General features: G+C 54.2%; 1 protein-coding gene across 4 annotated transcripts in view; it reads right to left on the reverse strand.

Annotated features, from left to right (window-relative positions):
• TRAPPC9 (trafficking protein particle complex 9) overlaps positions 1–12,900 on the reverse strand; it is a 391,636-nt gene that overhangs the window by 92,452 nt on the left and 286,284 nt on the right. The gene's annotated exons all lie outside the window — the stretch shown is intronic.

Raw genomic sequence — 12,900 nt, forward strand, 5'->3', positions numbered from 1 at the left:
CAGCCAGGATGCAGAGCTCTGAAATGATTAGTTAGAAAAGCGAGGGAGCGAGTGAGTAATCACAAAGTTGCCAAGTGGCACTGGGGCTTTGGAAGCCATTCTAATGGCATATTTCTGTATTAATTTGCTTTCGGACATGAGCCATAAGATTATACTGCTGAGCTAATAAAGCCAATTACCTGCGTGGGCATCCCCCACCCCTTCGGCCCCATAAGCCACCAAAACAGCCTTGTGTCTGAGCCTGGACACGTGAACACAACCCTGGCTACCAAGACCTTAATCAGCCACTCTCACAGCCCAGAAGACAATGCTATAGTGAGGACAGTGGGTGTGGCAGTGGCTGCTCTTTCCTATATACCCAGACTCTGGCGTTCAGGGCAAGAGCTCAGAAAAGAACGATGATGATGACGGTAATTCCTATCACTACTTCTGCTGCAAAGAGAGTATTTCCAAAGTGAGTCCCATGAGGGAGGCCCAGCGCTAAGTGTTTAACATGAATCTTCTCAGTTTAAAAATACTCGCTATTTTCAAATTAAAACTTGAGAATGTGGTGGGTATAAGACAGGAACTATTACTTCCATCTCAGAGATTTAAAAAACAAACAAACAAACCAACCTCAGGCCCATGGGGATAAGGAGAAAAGGACACAGCTAGGAAGTGGCAGGATTGAGTCCACCCCACCCTGGAGCCCATGATATGGCTCCCACTTTCAGACACTTTGCTATCAACACTGCACTGACTCCTCACAGTAAACTGGAAGCAGGGGCCTGTGACTCCCACTTGATAAATGAGGACACCAGTGCACAGGGCCTGGGCACCGCCAGGATCTTGTCTGCTCCCAGCAGGAGCGTGGCCGGCCCCTTCCTCCCACCCAGAGGGCACTGTCCGTGGTGCTGAAGAGCCTGACTTCCCTTTAAAAATGGCTGTCTGGGGAGGCCTTACAAATAGCTGTGAAGAGAGAGAGGCGAAAAGCAAAGGAGAAAAGGAAAGATATAGGCATCTAAATGCAGAGTTCCAAAGAATAGCAAGAAGAGATGGGAAAGCCTTCTTCAGTGATCAATGCAAAGAAATAGAGGAAAACAACAGATTGGGAAAGACTAGAGATCTCTTTAAGAAAATTAGAGACACCAAGGGAACATTTCATGCGAAGATGGGCTCGATAAAGGACAGAAATGGTATGGACCTAACAGAAGCAGAAGATATTAAGAAGAGGTGGCAAGAATACACGGAAGAACTGTACAAAAAAGATCTTCACGACCAAGATAGTCATGATGATGTGATCACTAATCTAGAACCAGACATCTTGGAATGTGAAGTCAAGTGGGCCTTACAAAGCATCACTATGAACAAAGCTAGTGGAGGTGATGGAATTCCAGTTGAGCTGTTTCAAATCCTGAAAGATGATGCTGTGAAAGAGCTGCACTCAATATGCCAGCAAATTTGGAAAACTCAGCAGTGGCCACAGGACTGGAAAAGGTCAGTTTCATTCCAATCCCAAAGAAAGGCAATGCCAAAGAATGCTCAAACTACTGCACAATTGCCCTCATCTCACACGCTAGTAAAGTAATGCTCAAAATTCTCCAAGCCAGGCTTCAACAATACATGAACCATGAACTGCCTGACGTTCAAGCTGGTTTTAGAAAAGGCAGAGGAACCAGAGATCAAATTACCAACATCCGCTGGATCATGGAAAAAGCAAGAGAGTTCCACAAACACATCTGTTTCTGCTTTATTGACTATGCCAAAGCCTTTGACTGTGTGGGTCACAATAAACTGTGGAAAATACTTAAAGAGATGGGAATACCAGACCACCTACCTGCCTCTTGAGGAATCTGTATGCAGGTCAGAAAGCAACAGTTAGAACTGGACATGGAACAACAGACTGGTTCCAAATAGGAAAAGGAGGACGTTAAGGCTGTATATTGTCACCCTGCTTATTTAACTTATATGCAGAGTACATCATGAGAAATGCTGGGCTGGAAGACACACAAGCTGGAATCAAGATTGCTGGGAGAAATATCAATAACCTCAGATATGCAGATGACACCACCCTTATGGCAGAAAGTGAAGAGGAGCTAAAAAGCCTCTCGATGACAGTGAAAGAGGAGAGTGAAAAAGTTGGCTTAAAGCTCAACATTCAGAAAACGAAGATCATGGCATCTGGTCCCATCATTTCATGGGAAATAGATGGGGAAACAGTGGAAACAGTGTCAGACTTTATTCTTTTGGGCTCCAGAATCACTGCAGATGGTGACTGCAGCCATGAAATTAAAAGACACTTACTCCTTGGAAGAAAAGTTATGACCAACCTAGATAGCATATTCAAAAGCAGAGCTATTACTTTGCCGACTAAGGTCCGTCTAGTCAAGGCTATGGTTTTTCCTGCGGTCATGTATGGATGTGAGAGTTGGACTGTGAAGAAAGCTGAGCGGCAAACAATTGATGCTTTTGAACTGTGGTGTTGGAGAAGACTCTTGAGAGTCCCTTGGACTGCAAGGAGATCCAACCAGTCCATTCTGAAGGAGATCAGCCCTGGGATTTCTTTGGAAGGAATGATGCTAAAGCTGAAACTCCAGTACTTTGGCCACCTCATGCGAAGAGTTGACTCATTGGAAAAGACTCTCATGCTGGGAGGGATTGGGGGCACAAGGAGAAGGGGACGACAGAGGATGAGATGGCTGGATGGCATCACGGACTCAATGGACGTGAGTCTGAGTGAACTCCGGGAGTTGGTGATGGACAGGGAGGCCTGGAGTGCTGTGATTCATGGGGTCGCAAAGAGTCGGACACGACTGAGCGACTGAACTGAACTGAGTCACCTGGGAAGGGCTTCCCCTCTGGATCCCTGGTGAAGACTCTGCCTGCAATATAGGATAGGCAGGTTCAATCCCTGGGTCAGGAAGATCCCCTGGAGAAGAGCATGGCAACCCACTCCAGTATTCTTGCCTGGAGAATCCCATGGGGTCACAAAAGAGTTGGACACAACTTAGCGACTAAAACAGCAACAGTCACTTGGGGAGACCGCAATTAAGATGCCAAGTCAGTGGATGTGTTCTTGTGCCCAAGATCTACTGCTGCAGCAGGGGGACTGTGGGCCACTGCTGGTGCCAGTCAGGCTTTGCACGTCTCCTAGCCACACCTATGAGCACAACCCGTCGACAAACCCTGTGTACCTGGAACATGAGAAATCCCAAGCGCCCTGCTCAGTTCACCCAAAACACGTTTGTTCTGCCTCTGGGGCCTTCTACCGGTGACTTCTGGCTCTTCCAAGGAGCCACACAGCCCCTTCACAGCGCCCTCTGCGCCTGCAGCTTCCTGCCTCCGCCACAGCTGAGTTCCCTGGAGCCACCTCAGTTCACTCCCATGTCTCAGAGGCGGGGAGCTGAGAGGCCCAGGCTGGCCCTTGCTCAGTTTAAACTTCCACTGCTCCCCTATACTCAAATTTGCCAGGCTGATGAGCAGGCAGCCCCAGAGCAGCCAGCATTGAGCACTAGCAGGAGGCCCGCAGGCCACTGCTCAGTGCTGGGCTCCCTGCCTAACTCCCCGCCTAACTCCCTGGGTAGCACCGGCCACCCCGGGCCATGGGTATTTATGGCCACGACTGTTCCCGGACAAGGCTGCGGTGAGCGCCGGGGGCCAAGGCCAGGCTTCCCATCTCCAAGTCCCTAATTCAGAGCCGCAGGGCTGGGAGGCTGTAAAAGTCAACTGAACAAGAGCTTCTCCAGGAGTGATGCACTGGCTTTAAGTGATGACGACCCCGGGCCACAGCTTGTCGACCACTCACTGCTGCACCCTCGGGTTAGGGAGCCCCGCACTGAGCGCCCCGGCTGTGGGCGCGTGATCCCAGGCTGGGCCGGCCGGCCTGCACCTCGCGCCCCTCCCCCACCGGCAAGAGGCAGAGGATGCGTCTCTTTGGGAACAGAGAGGTGGCACGGAGGTGGCAGAAGTGACGCAGCCCAGCTCTCCAATGGTAGCACCTCCCAGTCCCTTCTTCAAGCCTAAAATCTGCTAGGAGAGAGAGGCTTACACACTTCAAAACTGGAAAACCAAGACACCATCACCTGGGAAGGGTGACTCCCCGGCTCTGAGAGGCCTTGTCCGGCGTCCCTCACACACCAGGCTCAGAGTGGGGCCCCCACGCTGGTTCCCCAGTAAACCCGCAGAGCACAGATGGGGTCAGGCAGCCCACAGCCCAATGGGAACCCCAACGCTCGCGGCTTCTCCACTTCAACTCCACTCCCTTCAGAGGCCTGGCTGAGAACCAAGGAGCAGGACCTGTACGCCCTGGCCTCACAGGCTCTCCCGCCTCACTTCCAGGAGCGGGGGGTGCGATCCCGTAGCAGAGACATCATGGACGCCCCAATCCAAACCAGGGGGTTGAGACAGGGGGAGGTGGTCATTCCAGCCTCCTAAACCGAGTGCGACCACACTGCCCCTAGCTGGAAACCCTTCAAGCCTAGGGATAAAATCCCAGCTCCCATGCAGACTATACAACTTCTCTGCAAGTTTTCCCAGGCTGACCTCTCCCCGGCAGACCTGGAGGACTTGGAGTGCACCAGCCAAGCCGAACCATTGGGACCGGTGACAATAGACACGCTGTTGCTGCCTCGGGGCCCTGACTCCCATACCTCCCAGCCTGGAACCCTCTTCGGCCTTGGCCTCCTAGTGACCACCACCCATGTCAAGCTTGAACTTCACGTCATCTGGGACATCCTCTACAAGCCACCCTACCCCCAGCAACCACCCCAGCCAGATCACTATGAATGGACACTGTGCTTGCACCAGGGTGTGCAAATGCCCCCAAGAGCCTTCCTGCCGGTGGGTGGGCCTGGATCCACACCAGCATGTCAACACCTATGATGGGGGCTGCAGCAGCTGCTGGGGACGAGAAGACTGACCAAGGTGAGGCCCTCCCTACTTTAAGAAGCCCCGTCTACCATGCAAGGATCGTATCTTGGGATTACTAGTGACCCATCGTTGTTAATTACGCCTAGTCTATATCTGTGCAGAACTGTTTTGCTCGCAAAGGTCTCCGCACACGTTGTCTTGGTTAACCTTCCGTGCATCATGGGAACCATGGGTGTGTGTGTGTGGTGTCACTAAGTCCTGACTCTCTGCGACCCCATGGACTGTTGCCCACAGGCCCCTCTGTCCATGGTAGTGTCCCGGGTAAGAATACGGGGGTGTGGGGGTGCCACTTCCGTCTTTAGGGGACCTCCCCAATCCAGGGGCTGAACTTGTGTCCTGCATCTCCTGCGTTAGCAAGTGGATTCTTCACCTCGGGGCCACCAGGGAAGCCCAGGGACAATGCGTGCAAATCTTGGAAAAACGGCTCCAGAGGCAGGGAAGGTGCAGAAGCTTAAAGTATCTTCCTCTCATTTTCTGCCAGCCCATTAGCAGTGCAACATTCTGTCACGGGCTGCAGAGGACCCCTCAGAACCACGGAGCAGTTTTTGAGATCCTGCCTGTGCCTATGGGACTGAAGTTTACCACGAGCCAGTCTGACGCTCTGGAAAAATGATGTGTGTTCATTCCATCAGCTCCTCCCGTGGGGAAGGTGCAGCCCGCGGGTGGAGGCCTGGGTCTCTCCCAAGAGAAGGAAGCACCGGACTCTGAACACCTGGCTGTCACACGTGGTCCACGGAGACCAGCCCTCAAAAGCAGCTGACACAGGCGTCTCCACACTGGCTCCGAGATAAGGATCCTGGAGTGGGGAGCCCCCTGGAAAGCAGGCCTGCACCTCGCCTCCCTCCCAGGAAGACAGGCTGCCTGTGCCCCAAGCACCTGCTCTGAAGAGACACCCACAGGTGCAGGGACTTAGGCCGCCGCACTACAGCTCCGATGAATTAGCAAATTGTCATAGCTAGGGATTACACTAATGGAAAGACTGCTCTAGGTGATTAATGAGCCTCTTTCCCACGACTTTGTTTTCTGATTTGCATCATGAACTTTGAGAATGCCGATGCCGGGTGTTCTCGTCCCAGCAGGGGCACCTCTGGTGTCTGGGCTCAGCTCCCTGGATGGCCCACGAACTGCCGGGGGGAGTCTGAAAGAGATTCAGGGCCACGGTCTTGCTGGGCGAGGAGAGGGGTCTCAGGGCAGAGGGCTGGCGAAAAGGAGGGAGCCCTGCAGTCAGCAGCATGCCCGAGGGATGTTTGTCTCTCCAGCTTCATCTGGAAGATGGGGACAATCGGAGGCCATTGTGGCGGAGACCAGGGGCCTTCTGTTCTTCTTCCCAGCACAGAGCTGGCGAGAGCTCAGACTCTGGAGCCAGATGGCCGGGCGCGAGTCCCAGCTCCACCACTTACTAGCCGGGTGACCCGGCACAAGGTAGGTCACCTCACAGGACCAAGGTTCTCTCATCTGTGGAATGTGGATAAAGACCGCTTCACTGGGTTTTTGTAAAAATTGGATAAATCTATGTAAATTGCTCAGAATGGTGCTGGCGTCTAGTAAGGGCCATACAGGTATTAGCTATTACGTAAGCTCTGTAAGTAATTTTATGCTCTTAGATGCTCACAATCATTGTCACGCCACAAGCACACAGAACGTGTACAAGCCCAACAGGTGGCCAATCACATGAGCCCAGGGCGTGTGGACTGACGTGCCTGCTCAGGCACATGGGGAACTCTTCTGTGCACTCCAGGGCAGGAGTCCTTCCCCACTCTCCTGGCCGGCCAAACCTCACATCCGTGCACTCTCTCCCAAAGCAGCTTCACGGCATGCACATCCGGATTGGAGGTGGGAGGTGTCGAGGATCAAACCTGTGTCCCTGCCCTATCCTTCCCGCCATCCGCTGAAGGCTAAGCAGCCAGGGCAACTTAGCCTCAGAGGAAGGTCAGGAGCAGCGCTTCTCTCTGGCTGGCCCGGCATCCCCACAACGAGGATCAAGCCTCTGGAGCCGTGATCGCCCGCAGCCATAAACACCGATTCCCTTGGGACAGAGACATGCTGCAAGCCTGCACCTGACTGAAGACGATCGAGGAATCGGCTGTGCTGAGGCCAAGAGCCGCCTGTGTTATAATCCATTTAGATAAAACTGTCTCTGCTAACGTGACTACGAGGAAAACCTAGTGCACTGGTTTAAAGGGAGTCTTATCTAAAAATACCTAATTTTTCTTGGGCGATGAGAAGACAGAGCTCTGATAAAAGCGTCTGTGAGAGTTAGCTAGGAGTCAATTAGGGAGGCTGAGGGGCTATCCCAGGCAAATCAGCGCAAACAGCGTAACCTGCCTGCGTCTTTATTCATCATAAATACTTATTATTTATTTCTTTGGCTGCACTGGGTCTTAGTTGCAGCATGCGAGATCTTCAGTTGTGTCATGTGGGACCTAGTTCCCTGGCCCGGGATTGAACCTGGGCCCCTTGCTTTGGGAATTCAGAGTCTTAGCCGCTGGACCACCAGGCAAGTCTCATCTGCCTCTGTCTTTAAAGTAAGGAGGGCTCATTTACTGACAAGTTTTCCTCACTGGTGGGAACATGGTCTTGGAAACTGAGAAGCTGGGTATGGCTGTTTGCCAGGTCATCTGTCCTGGCAATGACCAACCACACTGAAGACACCGTGCTTAGAGTCGTATAGGGTTGTGATTGTTGTCGTTCAGTCGCTACGTCGTGCCCAACTCTTTTCGACCCCACGGACTGCGACACACCAGGATCCTCTCTCCTCCACTGTCTCCTGGAGTTTGCTCAAACTCATGTCCATTGAGTCAGTGATGCCATCCAATCATCTCATCCTCTGTCATCCCCTTCTGTCTTCAATCTTTCCCAGCATCAGGGTCTTTTCCAATGAGTCGGCTCTTCACATCAGATGGCCACAGTATTGGAGCTTCAACATCAGTCCTTGCAATGAATAGTCAGGGTTAATTTCCTTTAGGACGGACTAGTAAAAACTGATGACAAATGTCAAACCCACTGTTGAGCTTCTGGGATTTATAGATGGTTGACCAAACATGGCCAACATCAGTGGCATGGCTGGGGCCAGCTCCAAGAAGACAGCCCCTCTGGGCACACGACCTGCTCCATACACCTCCGCTTCCCACTACTTAAGCCTACGTGCCCTGAGAATCCCACAGAGGCATTCCAGCCCCTCGTCTGCTACTGATTCTTAGGCACCTGAAGCCCAGTTTGCCACTGGGCTCCTTGAGCCTCTGCCTCACCCTCAAGCAGCCAGATGGTTACAAATAACCTCCAGACAGAAGGCGGGAGACACGTGCTTATCAGCCCACCTGGCAGAAACCCAGCCCAGATGGTCCAGGCCACCAGCCTCGTGGGGATCAGCGGAGCGGACACCCAGGTCTTGTCAGAAAACCCACCTGGGGATGGATTCTGCTAGGTCAGTAGGCATCTCACCAACCCTGAAATGCTCTCCAAAGGGGGGTTTGCAACAAAAACAGGAAAATGAGGAGGAGTGCTGACACCAAGCTCGCCCCAAGCGCCTCCTGCAGCTGCTTCCCTCGCAGACCGTCTGTGCAGCACTGCCCCCTGGAAAGGGAGCCAGGCTTCAGCTAGACGAGCTGCAAACTCCCTTCCTACGTTCATGGCACTCGGAATCATGCAAGCAAGCTGGTGGCCGTTTGGCTGCATCAATGAAACGGAAATCATTCACCAAATGGTTTCCATCCCTTGGTGCTAAGGATTACACATGGCACCGGGGTGGGCAGGGAGCGCACACCCGGGCTCCATCAGGCAGAGTCCACTCCAGGCTGAGTTCTCGCTCACGGCAGTGTCCTGACACTTGGCACAAACCCCATCAGGCGGAGGCCATCAGGGGACAGCTGCTGACAGGGCCTGGCCTCAGGAACAGCACAGCCAGGCCTGGGAGACCGTCTTGGGAGGAGAAGCCTTCCTGCGCTCTGGAAGCACTATCCCAAACAGGAGCTCAGCACTGAGGGTTGCAGGCGCCCAGAGGGGGTGGTTCCAACCGGAGCTTGATGGAAGAGGTGGCAGAGAGGGCCCCGGAGAAGAGCAGACACAGGAGGCCAATCATAAAAGGAGACCCCCACCTGCACCTGCATGACGCTTGTCTCTCCTCCTCTGAATGCCACGTGGAGAGTGAAGGAAGACACAGTCAGCTTCCAAAGCTCCCAAACTAGACGCTCCGGGGGACCGCGACGCCGTTCAGGCACCCCCGGCAGACATGGGGCAGGCCTGGCCCTGCACCCTCCGTCTGGAGGAGCCTCACCTGGGGCCGGGCCCCCGAGCAGAGTGGGAAGTGGGGGCTCAGCTGTGCTGACACCTTCCAGGGTCAGGAAGCGCGGCTGCGCCTCGAGGGTGGGCCGTCACTCCAGGCTGACCTCAGGCAACAGGACGGATCCTGGCCGTCCAGCTCCGGGACACACGTCAGGAGAGTTATTCAACTTCCAGAATTTGAGTATTTATTTTTTTTAAAGGGGTAGGTACTACCCAGCTTGTAGGTTTTAAGAAAAATGCTAGTATCCTGTCCAGCACAAGGTAGGGATCAGGTCTGGCTGCTAGGAGGGAGACCCGGGCTCAATCCCTGGATCAAGAAGCTCCCCTGGAGAAGGAAATGGCAACCCACTTGAATATTCTTGCCTGGAGAATCCACAGACAGAGGAGGCTGGCGGGCTACAGTCCATGGGGTCGCAGAGAAATCGGACATGACTGAGCGACCAACATTCACTTTCCCAGGGGATCAGAAGGGCGGGTATAATGTTAGGACTGATCCCAGCGGCCCCAGAGCACATGTCCGCCCTGGGCTGCCATCACCTGCCCTGGACCTCACCGGATGAGGAGGAAAGGGGAGCAGAGAGGCTAGACGGAGGCCCGGGGGAGGGGGCGGACGAGCTGGGCGGGAGCGCCCGCTGGTCGGCGTCTGCCCCGGTGTCCAGTGTCCCTTCCCCAGCCCCGTGGACAACACACCGAGCGACTCGACACACAGGAGCCACGCACATGGTGGTTTGCACAGCGGTGATGATAATGGAAATGATACACAAGGCTTCAGAAAAGAGAGAGGGATCATAAATCTAAAAAAGCAGTATTCAATGTTAGCTCACTTGCCTGGGCCCAGGGCCAGCGTGTGAACCGCTGAACCAGGGAGCTTCAGGGCTGAAAACACTGAGAGGCCCCTGGCGCTCACGGCCCTCGACGGCCAACTGTCCCCCAACCCTGCTCCACATGAGGCCACCCTGTCCCCGCAGAGGGCGGTCTCCCAACGACGCCCCAGGCAGCATACGGGGACCCTTGAGCCACGCTCGCTCTTGGCCAGTTAGCAGGCTCCAGGCTCCGTGTGGGAAAGCCTGCCCTGAACCTGCAGCACCCGAGGTGGGTGGGGGGCGGGGAGGGATGGAGTTTGGGGCTGGAAGATCCAAACCATCACACAGAGGATGGATAAACAAGAAGGTCCTCCTGTTCAGCACAGGGAACTGTATGCAGTGTCCTGGGATAAACCAGAATGCAAAAGATACAAGAAAAAATGTATATATGGATATACCCAAGTCACTTTGCTCTACAGCGAAGTGATTGAGAGATTAATCTACAGAGATTACACGTGACACTGTAGATCAACTAGACTTCAACAAAAATTTAAAAAAAAAAAAATCAGCACTGACGCCTGCCCGGCATGTTTCACAGAGCAGGGCTGCGGTCAGACGAAGCAGGGCTGGGGTCTCCTGGGTGGGACGGACAACGCCTCCTCTCCACCCCCCACCCCCTTTCGTGGCCTGCGGGAGCCCAGGCGCCCAGGCTGCTGGGGGCAGGACACAGAGGAGGCAGCCCCAGAGCTTGACCTTTGCCTTTGGGCGCGGGGAGGGGAGTAGGGGATGGGGAGAAAGGCAGGCAGGCAGGCCAGCCCGACTCCTCAGCACCGCCTGGGCGACCCGCTGCCCCAGCCTGCACTCTGTACAACCTGCCACAGGGGCGACTCGGGTCCACAGTGCACGGCGGCGGGTCTGGAACCCCCTGCAGGAAAGCTCCGCCTTACCCCAGGAGGGCTGCGCCTCGAGCGCCCCCCTCTGTGTCTGGCCGCCCCCAGGCATGGAAACAAGGCACACAGACGATGAGCGCGTGCAGAGAGCGAGCTCCTGGTGCCCCTGGCTCTTCTGGGTGTGGCAGGTATTCTCTAGACAGGTGTGCACACACTACCGTGAGAGCCACAGTTCCCTTTTAAACGCGTCTATCCAGCCGTACACACTTAATTGTGGGCCATTTTTATCACCATGGATGGGTGTCAAATTAGGCTCGACTTTTTTATGAAGTCTAAATATTGAGAAAATATCAAAATGCATAATGAAATAATTAGGCAATTCCATCTTTGGTCTTCCCATCTGCTTGGATTCAGGTTTACAATAGCTAAAGTCTGCTCTTCGTCCCATGCCAGATGTCATCACCAGACAGGAGGGGAGCAGAGAGGGAAGAGATGTCCACAGTGTTAATTCTCGTCGCTCGCATCCCCTATGGGGACGGCCTTCCAATCAGTAAAGCTAGGAGACAGGTGTGCCTGGCACCTGGTGGGCATCCAATAAGGATTTGCTTGCATGAATTAATCAAAACGCAAAACAGGGAAGTCAGCTTCTTTAAAGAATCAGGCTGAAAGGAGAGAAACCCCAAAACATTTCAGTATGTTTTCAATAAAACAATGTGAGAGTTTTGATGGTCACCATAATCCTACTAGGAGGCAAGGGCCATGGGCTCGAGCAGGGCTGATGGTTCAGTACCAGCTCCCCTCGTTTCTCCACAGGAACGCGGAGGCAGCTGCATCAGCAAGATGGGCGAGACGTGCCCTGGGTGCTGGGGGGCGGGCGCCCAGGACCAGGTGGGCCCCAGGGTCAGCGCCCAGGAACCTTGCTCGCAGGTGCTGCTGTGTGTCCTGGCTCCCAGCAAGGCCCAGTCTCTGTGGGTCCTGTGATGAGACCCCCTTCCCTCTGGGACCCCAAGCACACTGCGCCCTCCTCCCCGGGTGCAGGCTGGATCAACCCGCCCAAGCAGGTCCTCGGCTGGACTCAGGCTGAGTTGGCCCTGCTCACTCAAACACGCCAGCTGACTGACCCTGACTCTGCTGAGAGGCGGGGCACCTCGGGAAAGGCGACGCCATGGTCCCGGCTGTTGTACTTCTCTCTGCATAGGAGACAAACGCCTAACCCCACAATGTGTACCCGGCTCCCTCCATGAGTCCCTGGACGCTCTATTTTTAGCGTCTGGTTCCCAAGCCATCCATCTGCAGCATTTTTCACAAGCTCCTTGGAGATAGAGGTCTGGTCACCCAAGCTCAAATTCATGTGAGCTGGCGTGAAGGAAGTGGCCTCGGTTCTGGAAACCGTGCCTCCTTGCAGCCCGAGGATGTTTCCAGAAACCAGGAAGATGGTCTGGAATGGTCTGAGAACACATGACAGTCTGCGGCCATCCCATTTCCACAGAATCAGTGTGTGAACAAGACACCAATAAATAACAGACAGTCCCCTCAGAGTTGCCTCTTCCTGGGAAGACGCTCTAAGAAAACCATCCTCTTGCATCCTGAGCACTGTAGGGCATTTTCCACCCTTTTTCCCATGACAAGCTTCTACTTATCCTTAAAAAGTCCACGCTAATGTCACCTCCTCTGTGAAGCCCTCCCTGATTGCGCTGCCCCCAGCAGCTTCATCCTCTGATGAAGCACTTGGCCCAATGCTCTGTTCCTGTTGCTGCTGTTTAGTCCCCATGTCGTGTCCACCTCTTGCCATCCCATGGACCGCAGCACACCAGGCTCCTCTGTCCGTGGGATTTGCCGTGCATCTAATCCTCAGAGGACTTCCACCCCTTTCAAGACCACACAACCATGTGAGGCCTCATCTCTGCCTCTCAGGTGGCTCACCGTACACCTGACCCAAAGCAGGCACTCAGTGAAGACTGCTGAAGAAACACAGAACCAAGGGAACCTGGGGTTCCTCCAGATTCCCACTCATCCAA

Source organism: Capra hircus, chromosome 14 (genome assembly GCF_001704415.2).
Source record: "Capra hircus breed San Clemente chromosome 14, ASM170441v1, whole genome shotgun sequence".
Classification (NCBI taxonomy): Eukaryota; Metazoa; Chordata; class Mammalia; order Artiodactyla; family Bovidae; genus Capra; species Capra hircus.